Source organism: Rhynchophorus ferrugineus, unplaced genomic scaffold, assembly GCF_030347505.1.
Source record: "Rhynchophorus ferrugineus isolate W39M unplaced genomic scaffold, kcgeb_rfMv2 rfM12, whole genome shotgun sequence".
Lineage (NCBI taxonomy): Eukaryota > Metazoa > Arthropoda > Insecta > Coleoptera > Curculionidae > Rhynchophorus > Rhynchophorus ferrugineus.
The window spans coordinates 4,661,419-4,679,834 of NW_027472591.1; positions in this window are offsets into that span (position 1 = coordinate 4,661,419).

The window sequence follows — 18,416 nt, forward strand, 5'->3', positions numbered from 1 at the left end:
ACGCCCCACGTTCAAAAGTTCTACTTATTTTATACCGGATAACGACACTTCGGGGACCGATAACGTGACGAAAATATGCCTAACGTTTAAAGGTTCTTCCTATTGTATATCGAATGACGACACTTCAGGGATCAAGCACGTAACGCAAATACGCCCCACGTTTAACGGTTCGGCCTATTGTATACCAGATGACAACCCTTCAGGGATAGAGGACGGGCCGCATTTACGCTCCACGTTTAACGGTTCGGCCACTTGTATACAGGATGACGACACTTCGGGGTTAGAATGCGTGCTGCCAATACGCACCACGTTTAAATGTTCTGCATATTGTATACCTTATGACGAGCCCTGGATGATAGAGGACGTGCCGCAATTACGCCCCACGTTTAAAAGTTCTGCCTATTGTATACCGGATGACTACACTTCGGGGATCGAGGGCGTGTCGCAAATACACACCACGTCTAAGTGTTCGCCCTATTGTATACCAGATGACGACTCTTCGGGGATAGATTTCCTGCCGCAAATATGCCCCACGCTTAACTATTTTACCTATTGTCTGCTGGATGACGACACATCGGAGATAGAGTTCGTGTCGCAAATATGCCCCACGCTTAACTATTTTACCTATTGTCTGCCGGACGACGACCCACCGGTGATAGAGGTAGTGCCGCAATTACGCACCACCTTTAAAGGTTTTGCCTATTTTATACCAGACGACGATACTTCGAGGATAGAGGACGTGCCGCAAATACGCCCCACGTTTAAGGGTGCGGCCTATTGTATAAGAGATGACGACCACTCCGTGATAGAGGACGTGCCTCAAATACGCCCCACGTTCAAAAGTTCTACTTATTTTATACCGGATAATGACACTTCGGGGACCGAGGATGTAACGCACGTTTAAAGATCCTGCGTATTGTACACCAGAGGACGATCCTTCGGTGATAGAGGACGTGCCTCAAATACGCCCCAAGTTCAAAAGTTCTACTTATTTTTTACCGGGTAACGACACTTCGGGGACCGAGGACGTGACGCAAATATGCCCCACGTTTAAAGGTTTTGCCTATTGTATACCGGATGACGACACTTCGGGGACCGAGGACGTGACGCAAATACGCCACACGTTTAACTGCTTGCCCTATTGTATACCAGATGACGATCCTTCGGGGAGAGAGTGCGTGTCGCAAATATGCCCCACGTTTAACGGTTCTACACATTGTATACCGGATGACGACCTTTCGATGGTAGAGTGCGTGCCGCAAATAAGCCCCACGTTTTAAAGTTCGGTATATTGTGTACCGGGTGACGACACTTCGGGGATAGAGTGCGTGTCGCAAATGCGCCCCACGTTTAACGGTTCGACCTATTGTCAATCGGATGACGATCCTTCCAGGATAGAGTGCGTGCCGCAAATACGCCCGTTTAACGGTTCTGCCTATTGTATACTGGATGACGAGTTTTCGATGATAGAGGGCGTGCGTCGAATGCGCCCCACGTTTAGCGGCTCGACTTACTCTATACCGGATGACGACCTTTCGATGGTAAAGTGCGTGCCGCAAACAAGCAACACGTTTAAAAGTTCGGCCTATTGTATACCGGATGACGACTTTTCGATGATAGAGTGCGTGCCGCAAATGCGCCCCACGTTTAGCGGCTTGACCTACTCTATACCGTATGACGACCTTTCGATGGTAAAGTGCGTGCCGCAAATAAGCAACACGTTTAAAAGTTCGGCCTATTGTATACCGGATGACGACTTTTCGATGATAGAGGGCGTGCGTCGAATGCGCCCCACGTTTAGCGGCTCGACTTACTCTATACCGGATGACGACCTTTCGATGGTAAAGTGCGTGCCGCAAATAAGCAACACGTTTAAAAGTTCGGCCTATTGTATACCGGATGACGACTTTTCGATGATAGAGGGCGTGCGTCGAATGCGCCCCACGTTTAGCGGCTCGACTTACTCTATACCGGATGACGACCTTTCGATGGTAAAGTGCGTGCCGCAAATAAGCAACACGTTTAAAAGTTCGGCCTATTGTATACCGGATGACGACTTTTCGATGATAGAGGGCGTGCGTCGAATGCGCCCCACCTTTAGCGGCTCGACTTACTCTATACCGGATGACGACCTTTCGATGGTAGAGTGCGTGCCGCAAATAAGCCCCACGTTTTAAAGTTCGGTATATTGTGTACCGGGTGACGACACTTCGGGGATAGAGTGCGTGTCGCAAATGCGCCCCACGTTTAACGGTTCGACCTATTGTCAATCGGATGACGATCCTTCCAGGATAGAGTGCGTGCCGCAAATACGCCCGTTTAACGGTTCTGCCTATTGTATACTGGATGACGAGTTTTCGATGATAGAGGGCGTGCGTCGAATGCGCCCCACGTTTAGCGGCTCGACTTACTCTATACCGGATGACGACCTTTCGATGGTAAAGTGCGTGCCGCAAATAAGCAACACGTTTAAAAGTTCGGCCTATTGTATACCGGATGACGACTTTTCGATGGTAGAGGACGTTCCGCAAATACGCCCGTTTAACGGTTCGGCCTATTGTATACCGGATGACGACCTTTCTGGTATAGAATGCGTGTTGCCAATACGCCCCTCGTTTAAAATTTCTGCTTATTTTATACCGGATGATGACCCTACTTTGATAGAGTACGTGAGGCAAATTCGCCCCACGTTTAGAGGTTTGTTCTATTGTATGCCGGATGACGACACTTCGGGGATAGAGTTAGTGGCGCAAATAGGCCCCACGTATAACGGTTCTGCCTATTGTATACCGGATGACGACCATTTGGGGATAGAGTGCATGACGCAAATACGCCCCACGTTTAACGGTTCGGCCTATTATATCCCGGATGACGACACTTCGGGAACCGAGGACGTGACGCAAATACGCCTCACGTTTAACGGTTCTGCCTATTGTATAGCAGATGACGACTCTTACTGGATAGAATGCGTGTCGCCAATATGCCCTTACGTTTAACTGTTTGGCCTAATGTACACCGGATGACGAACCTTTGGGAATAGAGTTAGTGCCGCAAATACGCCCCACGTTTAAAATTTCGGTCTATTGTATACCATATAACGACACTTCGGGGATAGAGCGTGTGTCGCCAGTGCTCCCCACGCATAACTGTTCGCCTTATTGTACACCGGATGACGACTCTTTGTATAACGGGTTACGACAGTTCGGGGATCGAGGATGTGACGCAAATACGCCCCACGTTTAACGGTTCGGTCTATTTTTTACCGGATGACGACCCTACTGGGATAGAGTTCATGGCGCAAATACGCCCCACATTTAACGGTTCGGCATATTATATACCGGATGACGACACTTTGGGGACCGAGGACGTGGCGCAAATACGCCCCACGTTTAAAAGTTTGGCCTGTTTTATACCGGATGACGACCCTTCAGAAATAGAATGCGTACGGCCAATACGCCCCACGTTTAAATGTTCTTCCTTATGTATAACGGATGACGACAGTTCGGGGATCGAGGATGTGACGCCAATGCGCCCCACGTTCAAATGTTATGCCTATTGTATATCTGTTGACGACCATTCAGGGATATTGGACGTGCCGCTATTACGCCCCACGTATAAAATTTCTGCCAATTTTATATCGAATTATGGCATTTTGGGGTTCGAAAACGTCACGCAAATAGGCTCCACGTTTATCGGTTCGGCCTATTGTATACCGGATGACAATGCTTCGAGAATCGCAAAAAAAGACATGACGCAAATACACCTCACCTTTAATTGTTCGCCCTATTGTATATGAGATGTCGACTCTCCGAGGATAGAGGACGTGACGCAATTATGCCCTACGTTTAAAAGTTCTTCCTCCTGTATACCGGATGATGACAGTTCGGGGAGAGAGGATATGACGCAAATATGCCCCACGTTCAACCGTTCGGCCTATTGTGTACCGGATGACGACACTCCTAGGATAGAGTGCGTGTCGCAAACATGCACCACGTTTAACTGTTTGGCCTAATATAAACCGGATGACGGCACATTGTGGGAGAGAACGTGCCGCAGTTACACCCCATGTTTAAAAGTTCTGCCTATTGTATACCGGATGACGAACCTTCGGGGTTAGAATGCGTGCTGCCAATACGCCCCACGATTAAAAGTTCTGCATATTGTATACCTTATGACGAACCATGGATGTTAGAGGACGTGTCACAATTGCGCCCCATGTTTAAAATTTCTGCCTATTGTATACCGGATGACAAAACCTCGGGGTCCGAGGACGTGTCGCAAATACACACCACGTCTAAGTGTTCGCCCTATTGTATACCAGATGACGACACATCGGGGATAGAGGTAGTGCCGCAATTACGCACCACCTTTAAAGGTTTTGCCTATTGTATACCGAAAGACGAAACTTCGGGAATCGTGGACGTGACGTAAGTACACACCAAGTCTAAGTGTTCGCCCTATAGTATACCTGATAACGATTCTTCGGGGATAAAGGACGTGCCGCATATACGCCCCAAGTTAAACGGTTCGGCCTATTGTATAGCAGATAACGATCCTTCGGGGATGGAGTGCGTGTCGCAAATATGCCCAACGTTTAACGGTTTTAATCATTGTATTCCGGATGACGAACTTTCGATGGTAGAGTGCGTGCCGCAAATAAGCCCCACGTTTAAAATTTCTGCCTATTGTATAACGGATGACGACCCTTCAGGAATAGAGGGCGGGCCGCAAATACTCCGCACGTAAAATGGTTCGGTCTATTGTCCACCAGATGACGACACTTAGCCGATCGAGGGCGTGACGCCAATATGCCCTTACGTTTAACTGTTTGGCCTAATGTATACCGGATGACGACACATTGGGGATAGAGTTAGTGCCGCAAATACGCCCCACGTTTAAAGTTTCGGTCTATTGTATACCAGATGACGACACTTCGGTGATAGAGCGGATGTCGCCAGTGCACCCCACGCTTAACTGTTCGCCTTATTGTATACCAGATGACCACTCTTCGGGACTAGATTGCGTGTCGCAAATACGCCCCACGTTTAACTATTTTACCTATTATCTACCGGATGACGACACATCGGGGACAGAAGGCGTGCCTCAAATACGTCACATGTTTAACGGGCCAATACGCCCCACGTTTAAAAGTTCTGCATATTGTATACCTTATGACGACCCATGGATGATAGAGGACGTATCGCAATTGCGCCCCACGTTTATAATTTCTGCCTATTGTATACCAGATGACGAAACTTGGGGTATCGAAGACGTGACGCAAATACGTCAATCCTTTAACGGTTCGGCCTATTGTACACCAGATGACGACCCTCCTGGGATAGAGTGCGTGTCGCAAACATGCCCCATGTTTAACTCTTTGACCTAATGTAAACCGGAAAAAATATGGTTAAAGTTGAAATGTTTTTGTTTCAACCCCTCTTGAACGTGGCCGATGTCAGCTTGCTTTTCCACTACTATTGTAGAGTATTTGGGCGACGGCAGTTTGTTTTGCTACTGAACCAAAACAAATATATGGTCAAAGTAGAATTGTTTTTGCCACAAACCTTCTTAAACGTGGCCTATGTCAGCTTGCTTTGCATCTACTACTGTATAGTACGAGGGCGACGGCATTTTGCTTTGCTACTGAACCAAAAAAAAATATATGGTCAAAATTGAAAAGTTTCTGCGACCACCCTTCTTGAACGTGGTTGATGGCAGCTTGTTTTGCCACTACTATTGTATATCAGGTGGGCGACGGCAGTTTGCTTTCTTACTGAACCAATAAAAAATGGTCAAAAATGAATTGATTTGCCACCATCGTTCTTGAACGTGACCGATGGCAGTTTGGTTGGCCACTACTAATGTATAGTACGTGGGCGACGGCAGTTTGCTTTGCTACTGAACAAAAAAAAATGTATGGTCAAAGTTGAAATGTTTTTGCCACCACCCATTTTGAACGTGACCGATGTCAGCTTGCTTTGCCACTACCATTGAAGAGTACGTAGCCGATAGCAATTTGCTTTGCTACTGAACCAAAAAAAAAATGGTTAAAGCTGAAATGTTTTTGTTTCAACACCTCTTGAACGTGGCCGATGGCAGCTTGCTTTGCCACTATTATTGTATAGTACGTGGCCGATGGCAATTTGGTTTGCTACTAAACCAAAAAAAAAATGGTCTAGGATGAAATGTTTTTGTCACCATCCCTCTTGAACGTGGCCGATGTCAGCTTGCTTTTCCACTACTATTGTTTAGTAGGTGGGCGAGGGCAGTTTGCTTTGCTACTGAACCAAAAAAAATGTGGTCAAAGTTGAAACGTTTTTGCCACCACCCATCTTGAACGTGGCCGATGCCAGCTTGCCTTGCCACTACTATTGTATAGTACGTGGGCGACGGCAGATTGCTTTGCTACTGAAATAAAATTAAATGGTCAAATGTGAAATGTTTTTGCCACCAACCCTCTTGAACGTGGCCGATTGCAGCTTGCTTTGCCACTACTATTGTATGGTACGTGGACGACGGCAGCTTGCTTTGCTACTGATCCAAAAAAAATATGGTGAAAGTTGAAATGTTTTTGCCACCACCCCACTTGAACGTGGCCGATGGCAGCTTGCTTGACCACTATTAATGTATAGTACGTGGGCGACGGCAGTTTGCTTTGCCACTGAACCAAAAAAAATATGATCAAAGTTGAAAAGATTTTGCAACCACACGTCTTGAACGTGGCCGATGTCAGCTTGCTTTGCCACTACTATTGTTTATTAGGTGGGCGACGGCAGTTTGTTTTGTTACTGAAGCAAAATAGAATGGTCAATATTGAAATGTTTTTGCCACCACCCCTCTTGAACGTGGCCGATAGCAGCTAGCTTTGCCACTACTATTGTATAGTAGGTGGGCGACTTCAGTTTGCTTTGCCACCGAACCAAAAAAAATATGATCAAAGTTGAAAAGATTTGGCCACCACACGTCTTGAACGTATCCAATGGCAGCTTGCTTTACCAATACTATTGTATAGTAGATGGACGACGGCAGTTTGCTTTGCTATTGAACCAAACAAAAATTATGATCAAAGTTGAAATGTCTTCGCCACCACCCCTCTTGAACATGGCCCATGACAGCTTGCTTGGCCAGTACTAATATATAGTACGTGGGCGACGGCAGTTTGCTTTGCTACTGAAATAAAAAAAATGGTCAAATTTGAAATGTTTTTGCCACCAGCCCTCTTGAGCGTGTCCGATAGCAGCTTACTTTGCCACTACTATTGTATATTAGGTGGGCGAACGCAGTTTACTTTGCTACTGAACCAAAGAAAGTATGGTCAATGTTGAAATGTTTTTGACACCACCCCTCTTGAATGTGGCCGATGACAGCATGCTTGGCCACTACTAATGTATATTACGTGGGCGACGGCAGCTTCCTTTGCTATTGATCCAAAAAAAAAATATGGTCAAAGTTGAAATGTTTTTTCCATCACACCTCTTGAACGTGGCCGATGGCAGCTTTCTTTGCCACTATTATTGTATGGTACGAGGACGACGTCAGCTTGCTTTGCTATTGACCCAAAAAAAAATTCAAAGTTGAAAGGTTTTTGCCACCACACGTCTTGAACGTGGCCGATGGCAGCTTGCTTTGCCACTACTGTTGTATAGTACGTGACCGATAGCAGTTTGCTTTGCTACTGAACCCAAGAAAAAACAATATGGTCAAAGTAGATATGTTTTTAACACCACCCCTAGAGAACGTGGCCGATGGCAACTTGCTTTGCCACTACTATTGTATGGTACGTGGACGACGGCAGCTTGCTTTGCTACTGAACCAAAAAAAAGTATGGTCAAAGTTGAAATATTTTTGCCACGACCCCTCCTCAACGTGGCCGATGGCAGCTTGCTTTGCCACTAATGTTCTATAGTACTTGGGCGACGGTAATTTGCTTTGCAACTGAACCAAAAAAAAATATCCAAAGTTGAAATGTTTTAGCCACCACACCTTTAAGGGTTCTGCCTAATGTATACCGGATGACGACTCTTCGATGATAGTGGGTGTGCCGCAAAATACGCAGCACATTTAACGGTTAGGCCTATTTTATACCGGACGACGAACCTGCGGGGTAGAGTGCGTGATGCAAATAAGCTCCACGTTTAACGGTTCGGCCTATTTTACACTGGATGAACACCCTTCGTGAAGAGAGAGCGTGCCGAAAATTCGACCCACCTTTAACGGTTAGGCCTATTCTATACCGGATGACGACCCTTCGATGATAGAGGCGGTGCCGCAAATACGCCCCACATTTAACGGTTAAGCCTATTGTATACCGGATGACGAGCCTTCGGGGATAGGATGCGTGATGTAAATACAAATCACGTTTAACGGTGCGGCCTATTGTAAACCGGATGACGATCCTTTAAGGTACCAGGGTGTGCCCTAAATGCGCACCACTTTTAAGGGTTCGAGCTATTGTGTACCTAATAACCACCCTTTGGGGAAAAAATGCGTGCCGCAAATACGCCTCGCTTTTAATAGTTCGGCCTAATGTATACCGAATGACGACCCTTCAGGGATAGAGGGCGTGCCGCAATTACCTGGTTTAAAAGTTCTGCCTATTTTATACCGGATGACGACACTTCGGCGATCGAGGGCTTGACGCAAATTGGCCACAGGTATAACGTTTCTGCCTATTGTATACCGGATGACGACCCTTCGGGAATAAAGTGCGTGAACGCAAACAAGCTCCACATTTAACGGTTCGGCCTATTGTATACAGGATGACGACCCTTCTAGATTAGATTGCGTGGCGCAAATAAATCCCTCGTTTAACGGTTCGGCCTATTGCATATCATATAACGACCCTCCGGGTATAGAGTGCGTGTCGCAAATATGCTTTGCGTTTAAAGTTAGGCCTATTGTATACCGCATGATGACATTTCGGGGATCGAGGATGTGACGCAAATATGCCGTACCTTTAAAGTTTCTGTCTAGTGTATACCAGATGACGACCCTTCGGAGATAGAGGGTATGCAACAAATGCGCCACACGTTTAACGGTCCGGCCTATTGTAAACCGGATCACGATCCTTCGAAAATGCATAGTGTGCCCCAAATGGGAACCACTTTTAACGGTCCGACCTATTTTATAACGGATGACGGCCCCTCGGGTATCGAGGGTGTGACACAAATGCACCCCAGGATTAACGGTTCTGTCTATTTTATACTGGATGACGACACTTCGGAGATAGAGTGCATGACATAAATAAGCCCCACGTTTAACGGTTCGGCCTATTGTATACCGCATGGCGACCCTTCGGAGATAGAGTGCGTGATGTAAATAAGCCTCACGTTTAACGGTTCGACCTTTTGTATACCTGATGACCACACTTCAGGTATAGAGTTCTGGCCGCAAATAAGTTCCACGTTTAACGGTTCGGACTATAGTATACCGGATGATCACACTTCAGGTATAGAGAGCGTGCCTCAAATAAGCCACACGTCTTATGGTTCTGCCTATTATATACCGGATAACGAACCCCGGGTATAGAGTGCGTGTCGCATATGCGCCCCACGATTAACGGTTTATCGTATTTTATACCGGATGACGACCCTTCTGGGATAATTTTAGTGATGCAAATACGCCCTACGTTTAATGGTTCTACCTATTGTATACCCCATGATGACATTTCGGGGATCGAGGATGTGACGCAAATATGCCGTACCTTAAAAGTTTCTGCCTAGTGTATACCGGATGACGACCCTTCGGAGATATAGGGTATGTAACAAATGCGCCACACATTTAACTGTCCGGCCTATTGTAAACCGGATCACGATCCTTCAAGAATGCATAGTGTGCCCCAAATGGGAACCACTATTAACTGTCCGACCTATTTTATAACGGATGACGGCCCCTCGTGGTTCGAGGGCGTTACGCAAATACGCCCCAGGATTAACGGTTCTGTCTATTTTATACCGGATGACGACACTTCGATGATAGAGGGGGTGCCGCGAATACGCCCCACATTAAACCGTTAGGCCTATTGTATAACGGATGACCACCCTTCGGGAAGAGAGGGCGTACGGGAAATACGCCCCGCCTTTAACGGTTCTGCCTATTGTGTACCGGATGACCACACTTCATAGATAGGGTGCGTGTCGCAAATATGCCCCACGTTTAACTGTTTGCCCTAATGTAAACCGGATGACGAGACATCGGGAATAGAGGTGCTGCAAATGCGCCCCACATTTAAGGGTTCTGCCTATTGTATACCGGATGGCGAATCTTCGGGAATTGATTGCGTGACGCAAATAAGCCACACGTTTAACGGTTCGGCCTGTTGTATACCGGATGAAGATCCTTCGTTGATAGAGGGGGTGCCACGAATACGCGCCATATTTAACGGTTAGGCCTATTTTATACCGGAAGACGACAATTCGGGGATAGAGTTAGTGGACGCAAATAGGCCCCACTTATAACGGTTTTGAATATTGTGTACCTGTTGACGAAACTTCGAGTATACAGGGCGTGTCCTAAGTACGCTCCAGGTTTAGCGGTTAGACCTATTGTATACCGGCTGACAAACCTCCGATGATGGATTAGGTGCGCAAGTACGCATCACATTTAACGATTAGGCCCATTGTACACCGGATGACGTACCTTCGGGGATCGTGTGTGTGACGCAAATACGCCCCAGGATTAACGGTTCTGTCTATTTTATACCGGATGACGACACTTTGGGGATCGAGTGTGTAACGCAAATTGGCCCCACGTATAACGTTTCTGCCAATTGTATACCGGATGACGACGCTTCGGAGATAGAGTGCATGACACAAATAAGTCCCACGTTTAACGCTTCGGCCTATTGTTTACCGCATGGCGACCCTTCGGGAGTTGAATGCGTGTCGCAAATGCATCAGCGTTTAAGGGTTTGGCCTATTGTATACCGGATGATGACCCTTCGGAGATAGAGTGCGTGATGTAAATAAGCCCCACGTTTTAACGGTTCTGCCTATTATATACCGGATGACGACCCCCCGGGTATAGAGTGCATGTCGCATATGCGCCCCGCGATTAACGGTTTATCGTATTTTATACCGGATGATGACACTTCTGGGATAGGTTTAGTGATGCAAATACGCCCTACGTTTAATGGTTCGACCTATTGTACACCGGCAGACCACACTTCAGATGTAGAGGGCGTGCCGCAAATAAGCCGCACGTTTAGCGGTTCGGTCTGTTGTATACCGGATGTCGACCCCCCTGGTATAGAGTGCGTATCGCATATGCGCCCCACGATTAACAGTTTATCGTATTTTATACCGGATGATGACCCTTCTAGGATAGGTTTAGTGATGCAAATACGCCCTAAGTTTAATGGTACGATCTATTGTATACCAGATTACGACACTTCTGGGATAATGTGGGTGCCGCAAATAAGCTCCACGCTTAAAGTATCTGCTCATTGTATACCAGATGACGACCCATCGGTAATAGAGGACGTGCCGCAATTACGCCCCACATTTAAATGTTCTGCCTATTGTATACCATATGACCACACATCGATGATAAAGATGGTGCCGCAAATACGCCCCACATTTAACGGTTAGGCCTATTGAATACCGGATGAAGACCTTTCGGGAATAGAGTGCGTCTCGCAAATGCGGCCCTCGTTTAACGGTTTGGCCTATTATATAACGGATGATGACCCTTTTTAGATAGAGTGCGTGATGTAAATACGCCTCACGTTTAACGGTTCGAAATTTTGTATACCGGATAACGACACTTCGATGATAGAGGGGGTTCCGCAAATACGCCCCACATTTAACGGTTAGGCCTATTGAAAACCGGATGATGAACCTTTGGGGATAGAGTGCGTATCGCAAATGCGCCCCTCGTTTAACGGTTCGGCCTATTGTATACCGGATGACGATATTTCATGGATAGAATGCGTGCTGGATATAAACCTCACGTTTTAAGGTTCTGACTATTGTATACCGGATGACGAACCATCGGTGATATAGGACGTGCCGCTAATACGCCCCACGTTTAATGGTTCGGTCTATTTTATACCGGGTGGCCACCCTACGGGAAGAGAGGGAACGCGGCAAATACGTCCCAACTTTAATGGTTTGATCTATTGTATACCGGATGATGAACTTCGGGGATAGAGTGCGTGATGTAAATACATCTCACGTTTAACCGTTCCACCTTTTGTATACCGGATGACCACACTTCAGGTATAGAGTTCGGGCCGCAAATAGGCTCCACGTTTAACGGTTCGGCCTATTGTACACCGGATGACCACACTTCCATTGTAGAGGGCGTGCGGCAAATAAACCCCACGTTTAACGGTTCAGCCTATTGTATACCGGAAGACGAACTTTCCGTTATAGAGTACGTGCCGCAAATACGGCCCACGTTTAACGTTTCTGCCTATTGTATACCTGACGGCGACCCTTCGATGATAGAGGCGGTGCCGCAAATAGGACCAACATTTAACGGCTAAGCCTATTGTATACCGGATGCCGAACATTCGGGGATAGAGTGCGTGATGTAAATACGCTTCACGTTTAACGGTTCGGCCTATTGTATACCGGATGACAACACTTCAGGTATAGAGGGCGTGCCGCAAAAACCTCACGTTTGGCGTTTCGGCCTATTGTGTACCGGATAACGAAACTTCGGGGTTCAATAGCGTGACGCAAATACGAACCACGATTAACGGTTCTGCCTATTGTATGCCTGACGACGACACTTCGAGGTTCAAGGACATGACACAAATATGCCCCACGTTTAACGTTTCGGCCTATTGTATACCGAATGAGGACACTTCGGGAATCGAGGATGTTACACAAATACTCCCCACATTTAACGGTTTGTCCTATTGTATACCAGATGACGACCCTACGGTGATAGAGTTAGTTACGCAAATAGGCCGTACATTTAATGGTTAGGCCTATTCTAGACCGGGTGACGACCCTTCGGGGATAGAGCTAGTTACGCAAATAGGTCCCACCTTTAACGGTTTGGCCTATTGTATACCGGATGACAAACCATCGGGGATATAGTACAGGCCGCAAATAAGCTCCAAGTTTAACGGTTCGGAATATTTTATACCGGATGACCACACTTCAAGTGTAGAGGGCGTGAAGCAAATAAGCTCCACGTTTAGCGGTTCGGCCTATTGTATACCGGAAGACGACCCATCGGAGATAGAGTGCGTGCCGCAAATTTGCCCCACGTTTAACGGTTCTGCCTGTTGTATACCGGATGACGAAACTTCGATAATAGAGGGAGTGCCGCAAATACGCCCCACATTTAACGGTTGGGCCTATTGTATACTGCATTACGACAATTCGGGGATCAAGTACGTGACGCAAATACACATCACGGTTAACGGTTCTGCCTATTGTATACGGGATAATGACACTTAGGGTATAAAATGCGTGCTGTAAATACGCCTTACGTTTAAAAGTTCTTCCTATTGTATTCCGGATGACGACACTTTGGGGATCGAGGATGTTACACAAATACGCATCACGATTAACGGTTCGGCCTATTGTATACCGAAAGGCGGCCCTTCCAAGGTAGAGAGCGTGACTCACATACGACCCAGGTTTAACGCTTCTGCCTATTGTATACCTGATTACGACCCATCGGTAATAGAGGACGTGCCGCAATTACGCCCCACGTCTAAAAGTTCTGCCTATGTATACCGAATGATGATACTTCGGGGATCAAAGACGTGACGCAAATACGCCCCACGTTTAACGGTTTTTTCTATTGTGTACCGGATGACGACCCTTCGATGAAGGAGGGGGTGTCGCTAATATGTACAACATTTAACGATTAGGCCTATTGTATACCCGATGACGACACTACTGAACCCAAAAAAAAACAATATTGTCAAAGTAGATATGTTTCTGACGCCAGTCCTCATGAACGTGTCCGATAGCAGCTTGCTTTGCCACTAATGTTGTATAGTAAGTGGCCGACAGCAGCTTGCTAGGCCGCTACTATTGTATGATACGGGGACGACGGCAGCTTGATTTGTTATTGATCCAAAAAAAAAAGGTCAAAGGTGAAATGTTTTTGCCACCATCCCTCTTGAACGTGGCCGATTGCAGCTTGCTTTGCCACTAATTTTTTATTGTAGGTGGGTGACGGCAGTTTGCTTTGTTACTGAATAAAAAAGAATATGGCCAAGTTGAAATGTTTTTGATACCACCCCTCTTGAACGTGGCCGATGGCAGCTTGCTTTGCCACTACTATTGTATGGTACGTGGACGGTGGCACCTTGCTTTGCTACTGAACCAAAAAAAAGTATGGTCAAAGTTGAAATATTTTTGATACCACCCCTCTTGAACTTGGCCGATGGCAGCTTGCTTTGCCACTACTATTGTATAGTAGGTTGGCGACCGCAGTTTGCTTTGCTACTGAACCAAAAAACTATGGTCAAAGTTGAAATGTTTTTGTCACCACACGTCTTGAACGTGGCCGATGTCAGCTTGCTTTGCCACTACTATTGTATGGTACGGAAATGACAACAGCTTGCTTTGCTATTGATCCAAAAAAAAAAGGTTAAAGTTGAAAGGTTTTTGCCACCACACCTCTTGAACGAGGCCGATAGCAGCTTGCTTTGCAACTATTGTTGTATAGTACGTGGGCGACGGCAGTTTGCTTTCCTACTGAACCAAAAAATTATGGTCAAAGTTGAAATGTTTTTGCCACCACACGTCTTGAACGTGGCCGATGGCAGCTTGCTTTGCCACTATTGTTGAATAGTAAGTGGGCGACGGCAGTTTGCTTTGTTACTGAACCTAAAAAAAATATCCAAAGTTGAAATGTTTTTGCCACCACACCTCTTGAACGTGACCGATGTCAGCTTGCTTTGTCACTACTATCGTATAGTACATAAGCGACGGCAGCTTGCTTCTCTACTGAACCAAAAAATAAGATGGTCAAAGTTGAAATGTTTTTGCCACCAATCCTCTGGAAGGTGGCCGATTATAGCTTGCTCTGCCACTACTGTTATATAGTACGTGACCGATAGCAGTTTTCTTTGCTACTGAACCCAAAACAAACAATATAGTCAAAGTAGATATGTTTTTATCACCACCCCTCCTGAACGAGGCCGATGGCAGCTTGCTTTGCCCCTAATGTTAAATAGTAGGTGGGCGACGGCCGTTTTGATTTTCTACTGAACCGAAAAAAAGTATGGTCAAAGTGGAAATGTTTTTGCCACCACACGTCTTGAACCTGGCCGATGTCAGCTTGCTTTGACACAACTGTTTTATGGTACGTGGCCGATGTCAGCTTGCTTTGCCACTACTATTGTATGGTACGGAAATGACAACAGCTTGCTTTGCTATTGATCAAAAAAAAAGGTTAAAGTTGAAAGGTTTTTGCCACCACACCTCTTGAACGAGGCCGATAGCAGCTTGCTTTGCAACTATTGTTGTATAGTACGTGGGCGACGGCAGTTTGCTTTCCTACTGAACCAAAAAATTATGGTCAAAGTTGAAAGGTTTTTGCCACCACACGTCTTGAACCTGGCCGATGTCAACTTGCTTTGACACAACTATTTTATGGTACGTGGACGACGGCAGCTTGCTTTGCTACTGAACCAAAAAAAGTATTGTCTAAGTTAAAATGTTTTTGACACCACCCCTCTTGAGCGTGGCCGATTGCAGCTTGCTTTGCCACTAATTTTTTATTGTAGGTGGGTGACGGCAGTTTGCTTTGTTACTGAATAAAAAAGAATATGGCCAAGTTGAAATGTTTTTGATACCACCCCTCTTGAACGTGGCCGATGGCAGCTTGCTTTGCCACTACTATTGTATGGTACGTGGACGGTGGCACCTTGCTTTGCTACTGAACCAAAAAAAAGTATGGTCAAAGTTGAAATATTTTTGATACCACCCCTCTTGAACTTGGCCGATGGCAGCTTGCTTTGCCACTACTATTGTATAGTAGGTTGGCGACTGCAGTTTGCTTTGCTACTGAACCAAAAAACTATGGTCAAAGTTGAAATGTTTTTGTCACCACACGTCTTGAACGTGGCCGATGTCAGCTTGCTTTGCCACTACTATTGTATGGTACGGAAATGACAACAGCTTGCTTTGCTATTGATCCAAAAAAAAAAGGTTAAAGTTGAAATGTTTTTGCCACCATCCCTCTTGAACGTGGCCGATTGCAGCTTGCTTTGCCACTAATTTTTTATTGTAGGTGGGTGACGGCAGTTTGCTTTGTTACTGAATAAAAAAGAATATGGCCAAGTTGAAATGTTTTTGATACCACCCCTCTTGAACGTGGCCGATGGCAGCTTGCTTTGCCACTACTATTGTATGGTACGTGGACGGTGGCACCTTGCTTTGCTACTGAACCAAAAAAAAGTATGGTCAAAGTTGAAATATTTTTGATACCACCCCTCTTGAACTTGGCCGATGGCAGCTTGCTTTGCCACTACTATTGTATAGTAGGTTGGCGACCGCAGTTTGCTTTGCTACTGAACCAAAAAACTATGGTCAAAGTTGAAATGTTTTTGTCACCACACGTCTTGAACGTGGCCGATGTCAGCTTGCTTTGCCACTACTATTGTATGGTACGGAAATGACAACAGCTTGCTTTGCTATTGATCCAAAAAAAAAAGGTTAAAGTTGAAAGGTTTTTGCCACCACACCTCTTGAACGAGGCCGATAGCAGCTTGCTTTGCAACTATTGTTGTATAGTACGTGGGCGACGGCAGTTTGCTTTCCTACTGAACCAAAAAATTATGGTCAAATTTGAAATGTTTTTGCCACCACACGTCTTGAACGTGGCCGATGGCAGCTTGCTTTGCCACTATTGTTGAATAGTAAGTGGGCGACGGCAGTTTGCTTTGTTACTGAACCTAAAAAAAATATCCAAAGTTGAAATGTTTTTGCCACCACACCTCTTGAACGTGACCGATGTCAGCTTGCTTTGTCACTACTATCGTATAGTACATAAGCGACGGCAGCTTGCTTCTCTACTGAACCAAAAAATAAGATGGTCAAAGTTGAAATGTTTTTGCCACCAATCCTCTGGAAGGTGGCCGATTATAGCTTGCTCTGCCACTACTGTTATATAGTACGTGACCGATAGCAGTTTTCTTTGCTACTGAACCCAAAACAAACAATATAGTCAAAGTAGATATGTTTTTATCACCACCCCTCCTGAACGAGGCCGATGGCAGCTTGCTTTGCCCCTAATGTTATATAGTAGGTGGGCGACGGCCGTTTTGATTTTCTACTGAACCGAAAAAAAGTATGGTCAAAGTGGAAATGTTTTTGCCACCACACGTCTTGAACCTGGCCGATGTCAGCTTGCTTTGACACAACTATTTTATGGTACGTGGCCGATGTCAGCTTGCTTTGCCACTACTATTGTATGGTACGGAAATGACAACAGCTTGCTTTGCTATTGATCAAAAAAAAAAGGTTAAAGTTGAAAGGTTTTTGCCACCACACCTCTTGAACGAGGCCGATAGCAGCTTGCTTTGCAACTATTGTTGTATAGTACGTGGGCGACGGCAGTTTGCTTTCCTACTGAACCAAAAAATTATGGTCAAAGTTGAAAGGTTTTTGCCACCACACGTCTTGAACCTGGCCGATGTCAGCTTGCTTTGACACAACTATTTTATGGTACGTGGACGACGGCAGCTTGCTTTGCTACTGAACCAAAAAAAGTATTGTCTAAGTTAAAATGTTTTTGACACCACCCCTCTTGAGCGTGGCCGATGGCAGCTTACTTGGTCACTACTAATGTATAATACGTGGGCGACTGCAGTTTGCTTTGCTACTGAACTAAAAAGAAATGGTTCAATGTGAAATGTTTTTGCCACCACCCCTCTTGAACGTGGCCGATAGCAGCTTGCTTTGCCACTACCATTGTATAATAGGTGGGCGACCGCAGTTTGCTTTGCTACTGAACCAAAAAATTATGGTCAAAGTTGAAATGTTTTTGCCACCACACGTCTTCAACCTGGCCGATGGTAGCTTGCTTTGCTAAGACTGTTGGATAGTACGTGGGCGACGGCAGTTTGCTTTGCTACCGAACCAAAAAAAATATCCAAAGTTGAAATATTTTTGGTACCACACCTCTTGAACGTAACCAATGTCAGCTTGCTTTGTCACTACTAACGTATAGTACGTAGACGACGGCAGATTGCTCTCTTACTGACCCCAAAAAAAAAACAATATGGTCAAAGTAGATATGTTTTTACCATCACCCCTCCTGAACGTGGCCGATGGCAGCTTTCTTTGCCACTAATGTTATATAGTAGGTGGGCGAGCTCAGTTTGACGCGACGACGGCAGCCTGCTTTGCTACTGAACCAAAAAAAATGGTCAAAGTTGAAATGTTTTTGCCACCAGCCCTCTTGAACGTGGCCGAAAGCAGCTTGCTTTGCCACTA